General features: G+C 36.2%; 1 protein-coding gene across 4 annotated transcripts in view; it reads left to right on the top strand.

Moving 5' to 3' along the window:
• Nucleotides 1-13,080, top strand: part of Ncald (neurocalcin delta) — a 390,166-nt gene that overhangs the window by 293,931 nt on the left and 83,155 nt on the right. Inside the window, exon 1 of one of the 4 annotated variants that reach the window (XM_076835534.2) lies at nt 8,079-8,176. The exons of the other annotated variants lie outside the window; for them this stretch is intronic. The gene's annotated coding sequence lies outside the window, so the exon portion shown is untranslated. Of the gene's footprint in view, nt 1-8,078; nt 8,177-13,080 lie in introns of those variants that run through there. 4 annotated transcript variants of the gene reach the window in all.

The raw sequence follows: 13,080 nt of genomic DNA, 5'->3' as shown, positions 1-13,080 counted from the left end.
ATGTACTGCAGTGTGTTTACTCCTTTACTTGTTGATAGCACCTGTCATTTCTAGTTCTTGGCTATCACAAAAAAACAGTCAGGTACGGTTTTTGTGTAACCATGAGTCTCAGGAATGCAGCTGCCAACTCATATGGCAATTGCAGGTTGAATTTTTAAAGAAATGGCCAAACTGTTTTCTGGAGTGGCTGTGTCACCTTATATTCTCACCAGCAAGGTATGCATGATTATTTTCATCATAACTGAACTGTTAATGCAAACTTTCTCTTCTACCCCTGTGCCTACCTCCCGGCAGCCAGACCTCTGGAGATTCCAGGGATAGTCCTGAGGTCTCTGGCCTCCCTGGTGTTAACAGGCCATCCAGGTTCCCACCTGAGGTGCTAGGGTTTTCCATGCTCTGTTGGTCCTGCTCTGGCTCATCCCCACTGAGTTTCAGCTGGTGATAACGGCTGAGTCAGGCTGACCCTCTCCTTTACTTGGCTTTAACTACAGCGGTGGGAGCTCTGGCTTTATCCTTGAAGCTCTTCCATAGGGCTTTCTTGCTATTGTCTTCTTGCCCTCTTGCCTTTTTTGCACTTGGTTTAATGAGTCTTCCTCTTCTTCCTCACTTTGCACCTGAGCTTGATTTTTTATTTTATATACTAGATGCTCATCTTTACCATGTCAGCACCTCCCAGGGGTCTTGAGAGTATCTTGATTTCATGTTCATTCCTGAAGAATATTTTTGCTGAATCGAGGATTCTGGATTTAGTTATTTTCTTTCAGCAGCTGAAAACTGTGCCCCTGAGATGTATGGCCTCCTTGGATTCTGATGAGAAATCTGCTGTCATTCAGATCATTTTTCTCTATAGATAAAGTGACATTGCTCTCAAACTATTTTCAAGCCTTTTTCTTTGGCTCTATTTGTCAGAAGTTTCATTAGGATGTGTCTGGGTGTGGATTTCTTGGGGTTGATCCTGCTTGGAGTTTTCTGTCTTCTCGAATCAGTAATCTTTTGGCTTCTGCAAGATTTGGGGAGTTGCTTGTTATTATTTCTTCAGTTAGTCATGTTTTTTACCCCTCTCCTTGTAAGATTCCAAAGATATTAATGTTAAGTTTTATTTTTTTAATAGTCTCACAGTTCTCTAAAGCCATGTTCATTTTTTTGCATTTTTTGGGGAACAGAAGATCTTCCACTTTCATATATATATATATATATACACACACACACACATAATACAGATAAATATATATACACATACATATATATGTAAAACACATGTAGAATTCAAAATTGGTACTTATTTGATTTTGTAATTTCAAAGTTCATTGTTCCCTTATCTTTGGAATTTAATAGTTTCTGTTGGAAAATCTTTTGTTTTTCCTTAAGAGTTAAATGATCTTTGTCTTGCTCTTTTTAAGATATCATCTTTGTCTTTAATTTTTATCTGGTTGTCATGGTGAATTTTCTTCACAGTTATCTTCTTTGGGGGCATATAGGACTCCTTAAACCTGTGTTTCATTTCTTTGGTAAGGTTTGGAAAATTTTCAGTTTTCTTGAAATAATACTTCTGCCCTATTCTCTCCTTTCCTCTCTTCTTCCAAATATTCACTTTCTTTTCTTTATTTTTCTTTCTTTCTTCCTTTTTTTTTTTTTTTTTTTTTGGTACCAGGATTGAACTCAGGGATGCTTAACTACTGAGCCACAACCCCAGCCCTTTTTATTTTTTATTTTGAGACAGAATCTCACTAAGTTTTCTAAGACCTTGCAAAGTTGCTGAGGCTGGTTTTGAACTTGTGATTCTCCTGCCTCAGCCTCCCAAGCCTTTGGGATTACAGGCATCTACCAACACACCCAGCCTATTCTTTGTTTCTTATCATGATCCAGTTTAGATATTATCTACTTATCTTTCATTTTACTAGATTTTTCTTTCCATGTATGCTCTTAAGCCTATCTATCATGCTCTTACTTTCAGTTGTATTTTTTAGTTATTTAATTTTAATATGTTCTTTTTATGGTTTTTTTTGTATATAGAATTTTTTTCCATCTTTGTCATTTAATTTCCCTTAACATATTAATTATACTTTTTAAAAACCTCTGTCTGGTAACTACAGGAGATGAATAACCAGTGGGTCTGTATTTCTCTCCCCTATTGTTTTTTATCATGGATTTTGATCAGTTAGACCTATCTTCTTAGTGATTTTTGATTGATTTTGAAATGGTGTGTAAGGAATTTTTGAGACCCTGTATTGTGTCATCTTCCTTTATAAAGGGTTTATTTTCTCTGGAAGGTCATTAGAATAGGTGCAAATTACCTTGATAAAATTAGGAATCATAATGATTTTAGGAGATGGGTCCTGGTTTTATGAGGGCTCATCTATTTCCTGTCTTCCCTTACTTTTAATAATGTAACCTTTCAGTTATGAGACCTGAAAACTGAAGGTGTTCCCCAGGCTTCAACTCCCTAATACTATTTTTTTTCCCTAGTACTGCTGAACTGCTGAGCTCTACCTTTATGTTTTTAGCCTCTTGGCTTCACTTTTTTTTTTTTTTTTTAATCTTATGTCATTTAGGAATTGGAAAATGCTTCAAGGGAAAAATAGTACAGACTGCTGAAATCTCTTCTCTGTGATATCTTTTTATTTTTTCAATCAAGATTTCAATCCCTTAAGTCCTGAATGCTTTTGAAGATTCATACTTTTTTGTCTCTTTAGTTTCTGAGCATGCTAAGAAGCCCCATCCCACTTAGCAATCACCTATTAAGCCACACATGGTGGCACATGCTTTTAATTCCTTCTAGCTACTCAAGAGGCTGAGGTTGGAAAAATCACAAATTTGAGGTTATCAGCCTGGGCAGATCCTGTCTCAAAAAAAGAAAAAGAAAAAGAAAAAAAAAAAAAAGAAGGACTGAGAAGGAGCTCAATTATAGAGCACTTACCTAGCGTGCATGAGGCCCTGGGTTCAATCTCCAATATTACAAGAAAGAAAAAAATCATCCAATAATTTAAGGATAAGCAGTGGAGAATGTGGAGAATGTGGGGAACGTTGGAGTTACCTCAATGATATGGACTAAATGTTTGTGTTTCCCCAGGAGTCATATGTTGAACCCCCAGGTAGTATTATTATGAGGTCGGAACCTTTAGCAGATTAAGTTATGAAAGTGGAAGCTTTACCATGGAGTTAGTGTCCTGTTAAAAGAGGCCTTGTCCCCTCCACCATGTTAGACCATGACTGGAAGGTGTCATCTATAAACCAGGAAAGAGGCCCTCACAAGACACCAAAGCTGAGGGAACCTCTGTCTTAGACTTAAGCTCCAGAACTGTGAGAAATAGATTTCTGTTGTTTATAAACCACCCAGTTAATAGTATTTTGTTATAGGAGCCAAACAGACTAAGACACTCACTGTGTTTTCCTTTTATTGGAAATCTTGGCACTTAAAATCATTGCTGTCTTTGCTATTCTTTGAGGTTGTCTGACCACTTTATTATTGTTATCTTTGTTGTCTGACCACTTTATTATTATTATTATTGTTATCTCAGTGAGAATGTTAATTCGAATACATGCTAGTACATCATAATGGGAAACAGAAGTCACCCTAGCCTTTGCAATCTAAATATTTGCTTCCATTAGGACTACAACAATTTGGGCATACTTTAACATACTTGTTAAACCCATAAACTTGTTAATGAGCTTAAGAAGCCAGTATGTGACTACAATAATTTGGATAATAATTTGACCAACTCCTTGCTTAAAATCTTTCTGAGTTTTCCTTGCCATAGTACTCCTTAGACCAAAGGTAGGTTAAGATCTTTACAATTCTCAGAGGCAGAAATTTTAGCCCTTTTCCCCGCATAAGAAATGAAAAATAAAATACCCTTAGATATAAAATAAACATAAGACATAATTCAATTCTTTTAAAAAATATATGGAATATAACATTTCTTTTTTTTTTATTAGTTGTTCATGACAATACAATGATCTTGACATACATTTGAATCAAATGGGGTATGAATTCTCATTTTTGCAAGTGTACAGGTTGCAGAATCACATTGGTTATATGGCCACGTATATACATACAGCAATACTAGTGTCTGTTTTATTCTGCTGCCCTTCCTATCCTTTCCTTATTTCTAAAAAATTTGTGACATAAATCCTGGCCCTGCCATGTTCTAGGTAGGCAATTTTACTTAATCTCTCCATGTTTTAATTTCTCAAGTTGTGAAATGTAGAAAAGAAGAGCAGCTGCCTTAAAGGGTTATTATAGTAAATGTTTTAGTATATGTATAGCCCTTAGGACAAAGTTCCACATATAGTAAATACTCAGTTAATGTTAGTCAGTGTAAATGATTATTCGAAATCAACAGCAATGATCATAAAATACAACAGCATATAACTTCCATATTCTCATCATAAATATTTGTGCTTTAACAAGGATACGTTGGATTTACTTGGTAAATATATTTATACCCATGCAGTGCTAGATGATTTTGTAATAACTCAAGGTTTTTTTCTTCCTTTTCCTTTTTTAGGGTTTGGGAGAACCTTTGTCTTCCCTGTCAGTTGAGAAAAAAAGGAATCATGGCTTTCTATTGTTTAGAATTTATTTCCCTATGGGCAAGTCACTCAGTGTTGATTGAGCACTCATTATATCATTATTATATAGCTAACCAAAGGGTCATAGAGATGAGTAAGATTTTATCTTTCCATGAAAGTCTTCATAGACATGTCAGAGTCAGATAAACAAGAAATGACATATACAGTGAGCTAACTATAATGTGGCAGGGTGTCAGAATTTTATTATACATTAACTTTATAATCCTCATAACAACCTTAGGGTGCAGACTCTACAACTCAGAATACTTTTGTAACTTGCCCAATGTCCCACCATAAAGGAGACGTGATTTGAACCAGGTAGCTCCAAACAGTGGGTCCATGGCCTTCCCACTAATGCTAAGATGAGAAGATGGCAACATGTCTACTTAGAAACGTTGGCCCAAACCATCTGTTAGTTCAGGTGTTTGAATCCAAGTCAGACTACTTATTTGGTGGTATTTACCAGTTATTTCTGGGAAAATGGGCAGACTCATTAATAATGAGAAACCCTGAAATTCTTAGAGTAAGTGAAAAAATCATAGAGACCCGGACGTAGTGGCATAAGCCTGTAATCCCAGCTGCTCAGGAGGCTGAGGCAGAAGGATTGCGAGTTCAAAGCCAGCCTCAGCAATGGTGAGGCACTAAGCAACCTGGTGATACTCTGTCTCTAAATGAAATACAAAATAGGGCTGGAGATGTTGCTCAGTGGTCAAGTGCCCCTGAGTTCAATCCCTGCTACCAAAAGAAAAAAAAAAGTAGACAACTACTTTTGAATGGGTATTTATATTTTATGAATCATTTTCACCGTAAGAAATGAGCTGACATTCATAAAATAAAATGATATGTGTTTTCTTCGATGTGATGAGCTGTGACTGGAGAAGCACTCATATGTATTTCCTATAATCCTTTTAACAGCATTTGGATTAATTGGCCAAATAATTTTGGCAAATTGGTGGAAACCTGACCTGCAAAGAGATGTGCATATGGTGTGAGTCCTGCAGGTGACTGGCAGCATCCTTATTTGTAAGAAGAATCTCAAAGCCTGCATGCTTTGCAAAAGGAACTTAATGAGGGCAGGTTGGAAGCCTGCTATTGACAAAAGGGCTTCTTCATGCCTCCATTTTTTATTCTGAAGTCAAGTTCATTGGTTAGATCAACTTTCATAACTTTAACAATTCAGTATATAACAAAGTACACTTTGAGAGCAAATTCAAAATGAAAGTGTATTCATTTTTGCCCATTTTCAAATTAGTCAATTTGAAGTCCTTAATTTTAGGGATTTTTTAGAAATGAAAACTTCTTGTTTCAGAAGACATCACTTATGGACAGTGTGGCATGGCACTTTGACTCTCTTGGATACTAAAGCTACATAAAAAGAGTTGATTGGGAAGCCATATGCATTTGAAGCCAGAGAGTGATAAATCAGGCTCAAGAAAACTTGAGGCCCTGAAAATCTCTGCTTTCTCCAACTTCTTCCCATCCCCTGTTAACATGATGTGCATAGAAATCCAAAACTATAAACGGAGCAAATTTCAAATTTGTGAATCATGGCTGTTGCTGAAATCTGCTCCTTCTGAGACATCTCAACTAACTTAGATAGACATTGGATTCAATTGCCTTCCTACCAACAGGTAAGTTCCCAAATGTCATTTATCCAGAATTAAAGGGGGAGAGGTCTTTATTGTTTGGTTTTGCTTTTGCAGTGTTACAGCTGGCAGCATCAGGAAAACAATTTTTTGAATAAAAAAAATCTTTCTTTTCTCATAATTGGGGCTAGGATGAAAGTAAAGGAAAGATGAATGGCAGACAAATAGAAAGATTGTATGGTCAAGCAGTTTGATATCATTCAAGAAGTGATTTCTGACTTCACAGAAGAAATTTCAGTCTTTTAGAGTGACATAAACACAGTCTGCTCAGCCAGCTTAGTTTCCATTTGTTTTCTAGCACCCCAGAGTGACTCCTTTTAAAAAATAGGTATATGAGAAGCTAGAATAGAAGTCCTGATAACCCTAAGCACTTAAGTGTCTTTGGGGGTTTTTTAAAGGAATCTCTGTGTCCTGTGTCCCCCGCCCCCCTCCCTGGCTTATTAACTCCTTTGTCCTTTGAATGGATAGACATTTTCTAAATGTCTTTTTCAGAGTATCTTCCTATGGGTCTCATTTAATTTTGATTAATTGACTTCCTGTTAATTAAGAAGGAGCATTAACTAGGTCATAAGCATGTGTGCAGAGTTAAAACAAACCAGGCGATCCTGAAGGAAATGAAGCAGAAGTTAGCAAACAGGTGGGACTGTCCTTTTATTCTGCTGCTCTGGGTTTTTATTGACCTTGGTGTTTGAGGGACAGTAGACCATTTATTTAGTATTGAGATCCAGCGAAGAGGAGTGGGTTGTACGATTTAGAACTTGGTACTGGCAGGATGTCCCCAAAGCAAAGTTTTTGGCTTAATCACAAAGTTCCTTTAAAGTAGAACTGTTCTGAAACTCTGTGGGTCATCATTTTTGTGTAGATAATAAACAATGCACACATCCTGAATGTCTCTTACTTGCTTTCCACATCCAGCTTGGCATCAGGATCATTTGACTATTTTCTTTGCATCCCTAGCACAGTCTCATTAATGTGAATTCTTACATCATTTTATTTTTTAAAATTTATTTTTATTTATTTATTTTTAGAACAAAGTTGGTGTTATTTTATTTGGACCTTTAGTTTGTTCATTTATATGCGGTGCTGAGAATCAAACCCAGTGCCTCACACATGCTAGGCAAACGTTCTACCACTGAGCCACAACCCCAGCCCTTACATCATTTTCAAAGTATCTTTTCTTCCAATTCCCTTTGTGTTTCTGGTTTTCTCATTTGCTTACAACCAACTAAGAAAACTATTTCCAGAATTTTTCATAAACTGAAAGATGTATATATAAAGGGCACAACAATAATTGCTCATGAACACAAATTTGTAAGAGGTCAAAGAGAAGGGAAAACCACAAGGAGCTATAAAAATATCTAACTATTGTACATAAAGCAAACTCATTACCTCACACAGAAAGAAGTGCATATATATATGCATATATATTATATATATAGAGAGAGAGAGAAAGAGAGAGAGAGAGAAAGAGAGAGAGAGAGAGAGAGAGAGAGAGATGCAAACTTCATGCTAATGATAGTGAGACCAATGAACTTCAGAGCAGCATGAATTTTCCTGTAAGTTACTGTAAAGAAAAGCCGCAGAAACCTTAAAGAGGAAAGTTGCAGGCACTTCTGAGTCACAACTTTGGGAGCTGAGGTTGTCAAGAGCTGTCCATGATGATTGTGTGCTGTGTACACACACACACACACACACACACCACAGTGACAGATGACCTATTGAAATAATTTCAGAGCCATTCTGTGGTTGCTACGACAACCAATGCTCTCTTGGCTTTCATCTGGCCATGTGACAGGGACTTTGACGTCAGCTAGAGGCAGAGTCTGTGGCTGAGTCCGCACAGGCAAAGGCTTGTAAGAATCTGGTGGATGCTGGACGAGGCTGCGGCTGCCGTGGCTGTTGCTTCCCGGGGGCTGTGGAGCATGGACTGTTAAATCCTGCACTTCTTTCTGTGTGAGGTAATGAGTTTGCTTTATGTACAATAGTTCCATATTTTAATAGCTCCTTGTGGTTTTCCCTTCTCTTTTACCTCTTACAAGTTTGTGTTCATGAGCAATTATTGTTGTGCCCGGCAAAGAATGTGAGGCAGTTTCCAGTCATGAATTTCGTGCAGCCTCTGGAATTTGGTTAAATTTGGATTAATGTTCTGTGAAGTCGGTTAAAATATAATCGCCTTTCTTGCTCAACACTTGCTCACAGCGTTATGTAGAGATATGGATTTTGCAGCTTGAGCCAAATACACTTCTTGAATTCCAGGAATCCTCCTCCCTTCAGTATCGTTTTGGGTTTAAAAACTCCAGCATTGCTGTGCAATGTGTAACTAACTTTTGCTTTTTGCAAGTGCAATCCGATTCTCAATCAGCACACAACAGTGGGGAATTTGGTTTCTACTTCATTTGCGACATTCATAATTAGCAACAATGGGAATAGTGGGAAAGAATATTATTCTTTGAAAGTTGGGATTTTTCTTGTAAATAAGGCTTTGGTATTCTGAAAATGCCAGGGAAAACTGTCAACAGCTTCCTGTTTAGAGACAAATAATCTGAAATATGCCAAGGAAGTTGGGCTGGAACCTTTACATGTGTGCATGCTGTCGCTTTTGGATTGTTAAGGCAAAGAGCACATTTTCAGTGTCTTCCCCTGGAAATTCAACTGTGAAGAGAATGGCATTGGACAGTTTTGTTTTTTTTTTTTAAATTAGGGAGTTATGAAAGCTGTTTTTATGTTTTTTTAGTTGAAATGATTTCCTAGAGAATAAAATGATGGCCCTAAAACTAAATGTATCATTGATACAAGGTCTACTTAAACTCAGATATAAATAAATTTTGAAAATTTGTTTCAGATCTCGAATGAATAATTTTGTAACTGTAGTTAATAAGGATTTTTATCTCTCTATCCATATAACACACTCTACTACAAATTGTTTTATTTGCATTGTTGCTAGTTCATTTCATTTCCAACTTCAGTGATTTTAGGTTTCCTTTTATTGCACACAACTTGGAATATTTTGTAGCTTATAATTTGAATAAAACATATGGTACTGAAGGTAATGAAAACCTAAATTTATAACTAGGTTTCTGAATCTTGCAAATATAACAGAAAAAAAAGCAAATTTCAGAGAACCACATATAGTAACGGCTAGAATTTTAAGGGATAGAAAAAACTGGTATGACTCTCTATATGAAGGTTTTGTGAGAATTATCATTACATGTGAATTATATCTCAATTCAATACATTCTTTTTATTTTTTATGTTCTTCATTAGTTTCAGAATTCTAAGTTATTTATTTTACTCCTATAGGTGAGAATTTTGAATAGTACTTAGCTACAGTGATAAGTGAATAATTATCACTTATCACAATGATTTCTCAATAGCTTTCAATGAATAGAAATTCATTTAACTTGCTGGCATTTGATAAATCTATCTTCAATCAGAGTGTCCATGGAAGATTTTCCAAAAATCTAACATGCTTACATTCAAGGCACATCTACTGAGACATCATCTCATTATTTAATTGTAATAACCCAGAGTCTGTATTCTTAATACCTCTAGCAATATGTTAATTGATAAGCAGGATTTCAATTGATCGTGGATAGGACCAGTTAGCACTGACATTTAGAAGCACTGTCTTTGATGGAGAATGCTTTGATACTTATTTCACTCAAATTATGGTAGTATCATGATAGTTTTTCCTTGGTTCTCTGTTTTAAAGTAAAGGCAAAGATGATTGTATTTAACACCCTTATAAAATAGACTGGATTTCAGCAGTATAAAATACAAGAGAACGATTCAGCATTAATGGCAAAGGTCAATGACAAATTTGAAAGAAAATATCGTATGCTCTGAAAGCAGAGATGCTCTGAAATCTGTAAGTCTTTTCTTATGGCAATATATAAATGACACCTCAGAATTGTCTATTTACAGCAATGAGACTGTGTTGATTTCAAGGTCAAGTTTGTTTCAGTTACAAAAGATGCTGGCAAGGAATGATTTACTCTAGAAACCTGGCTGTTGCATTATTAAATGCTTTGTGTATGGTTTCAGGGATTCTTAACCTTTTTGGTGCCATGGACCTCTTTGGTAGCCTGCGGAAACTTACAGACTTTTTAGAATGATGTTTTTAAATACATAAAGGAAAGCATGCAGGGTTACAAAGGAAACCACATTTATTAAAATATTGTCACCAAATTTTTAAAACTTGTGATATGTTTTTTGTTAATAGTCCATTATTAAATAATACAAACTAGCAGCAGATATACTAACCACCATGATTTTGACATAGTGGTGAGAGTAAAATGACACTTTTAATTGAGTCAGTATATCTATGACAACTGTAATAGGATGTGAAAATATCTTGACTTTTTTTGCAAAAATATCTCAGGTGCCATGGTGTGTGGCCTACATTTTAATTGAAGGAAATACTAAATTTCAGTTTGAGGTTGTAAAAATAAAGATCTAATATTTTTCCCATCAAAGTTCATTGGGCCCTCTTGAAATCTGTTCACACCTACGTTAAGTGATATGTTAGCTAGTGATGCCAAAAGGTCACAGAACCTCATTGGACAATATCCATAACCTCATTTTCACATTCAGTTTCACTACATCTGATTTTATTCTCTGAATGTATGAATTTCATCATATTTTCTAAATTCTGCATGACATGTTCACATGGCTACTAATCTGTATCTTTCCTTTATTTTCCTCCTTGAGATCCATAAGCAGTCTTATGTTACCTGCATTGAGAAACTCTTACCTGGTTAGATTGAAGTTAAGAGGAAAACTCAGTGTTCAAACCTTGGGCCATAGAAGACTATAGCTATTTACAAGGGGATATTTATCCCAGGATCTGGCATACACTAGGCAAGTGCTCTACCACTGAGCCATATCCCCGACCCCGCTGAATGCTAAATGAGATCGTAGAGAAGAAGGGACTTTGTGTGCTCATGACATTTGAAGTGAGCATTAAAGACCATATGTGACTTTCCACTTAATGGAAAGCACATGTGTGTGTGTGCATTGACAAATTGTTAATATTACTTGCACTTACTTAAGATTTATCTGCCTGAAGGCTCCAGGATGGGACACATTCAAAATGAAATGGGAAATAGAGACACTTCCCAAGTACTCTGAACACAGAACATTATTTGGACTTACGGGACATTTAAGATAGATACAGGAAAGGTTAATATTGTTTAGTGTGACTTGTGTAAGTGATGGGCTCATTCCCCAATTCACTTTGGATGTGCAGAAAACGTAGCTGGATTTTCCTCTCCAAGCAATTGGGTAGCTTTGTGGTTGGTTGGCTGCTGTCACCACCCTGCCTTTAGAGGGTCCCAAGCCATCCTTTCTATTACATCAGCATCCACCATCTCAGCGTAAGAGAATAGGAGCTATGACATTTTGTACAAGCTGTTGCTTAAACTCAATCCAAATTCCTTGCATTTGAAATGGAAGCTTAGTAATTTTTCTTTGCACGTCCTCAGAGGAATTACGAAAGAGGATTTTCTCGAACATTTCTTATTCTTTGGATTAGAACAGAACACCTGATTTGGAGACTTTGGATCTGTGGCAACGTGAGAAAGAAACTTGGAAAAAGTCTAAAATATCTGACTGCAGGCTGTATTTTGCTTCTTGATCATAGATGTTTGAAATTTTAAGTTCAGAAAGGAATGTGTCATTACTTTTCATGAAATCAGCTTTTATTTAAATGATGCCATGTGATGAAAATCCAACTAGAAATAGCATTCCAAAATATAGTATTTTTTTATTGTTTCAGAAGTGATGCCGTAAGTGAGCGCTCATTAAGATTTTGATATAAAATTATATGATAAATATTTAAATTCACTGGAGCCACATTCTCCTAACTAAAAACAGTCTGTTCTTTTTATCTCTGTGGTTAAATTTAGGGTTTTTTTTTTTTTTAGAATATATATCTATAAATGCCTTTAGTTAAAGACATAGCATCACTTTAAATTTTAGTTTATGTTAATATAAAATAGAATTCAATCAGATCACAATGAAGTCCTATATTTAAATTTCAGGAAAGAACTTTCTAGTCTGGAAAATATTCCAGCTGTTGCCTCTCTTAGTATGTGCCTTGTCCACAGTTTCTGAATTCTGTCCCAGTGATTCAGGAAAATTAAACCCTGCATATTGCCTTTATGAAAAGATAATTTTTTTAAAATGTTGATTCTGGATTTTCTTTACTTTTGTGAATTTAAACCCATTTATTAGAGGCAAATGTTGAGAACAGTGTTGTGTTCTTGGGCTGCCTGCTCAGCAGGACTCCCACAGACTCTTATATGAATCATACAACTGAGGCCATGATCAATTTTGTGACCATATTTACCACATCTTTGGAGATATAATAAAAACACCATCCCACCTACGTTATCCCATTCTGTCCCTTCCCATGTCTTATCATGGATCAGATGCAGCAGGCTCACTCAATCTGCAAACATGTATTCAGTGGGTCTAAGATTATATCAGGCATTGTGAGTCCCTCCACAATGTGATCCTTGAGCGATATCTATCACTGGCATAGAGAATCCTGATGGCTTTATGGACTTTGACTTCTGTTTGCTTGAGCTTTGATTCAAATATTCATTCTTTGCCGCAATCAGTTTTGAGTACCTATATGTTAGGCATCAGACTAGACACCTGGGGTGTGGTGACGAACAAGACAAGCAAGACCCCTGCCATTGTGGAACTTACAGTCTAACTGCTCAGAGACCTGTGGACATCAGCAACCTTGCTTCCCTCCTTTACAGCCAGTTGGGCCACTGTAGTCAAAAGAGATTCCTTTCTAAGAGGAAAAACATCAAAACTGAAGAGAAACAAACCCACAGATTCTACACCAGAG

This window comes from Callospermophilus lateralis, chromosome 16, assembly GCF_048772815.1.
Source record: "Callospermophilus lateralis isolate mCalLat2 chromosome 16, mCalLat2.hap1, whole genome shotgun sequence".
NCBI classification, from domain to species: Eukaryota; Metazoa; Chordata; class Mammalia; order Rodentia; family Sciuridae; genus Callospermophilus; species Callospermophilus lateralis.
The sequence above is the reverse complement of the archived record's forward strand: the minus strand, read 5'-3'. Positions and strand labels throughout refer to the sequence as shown.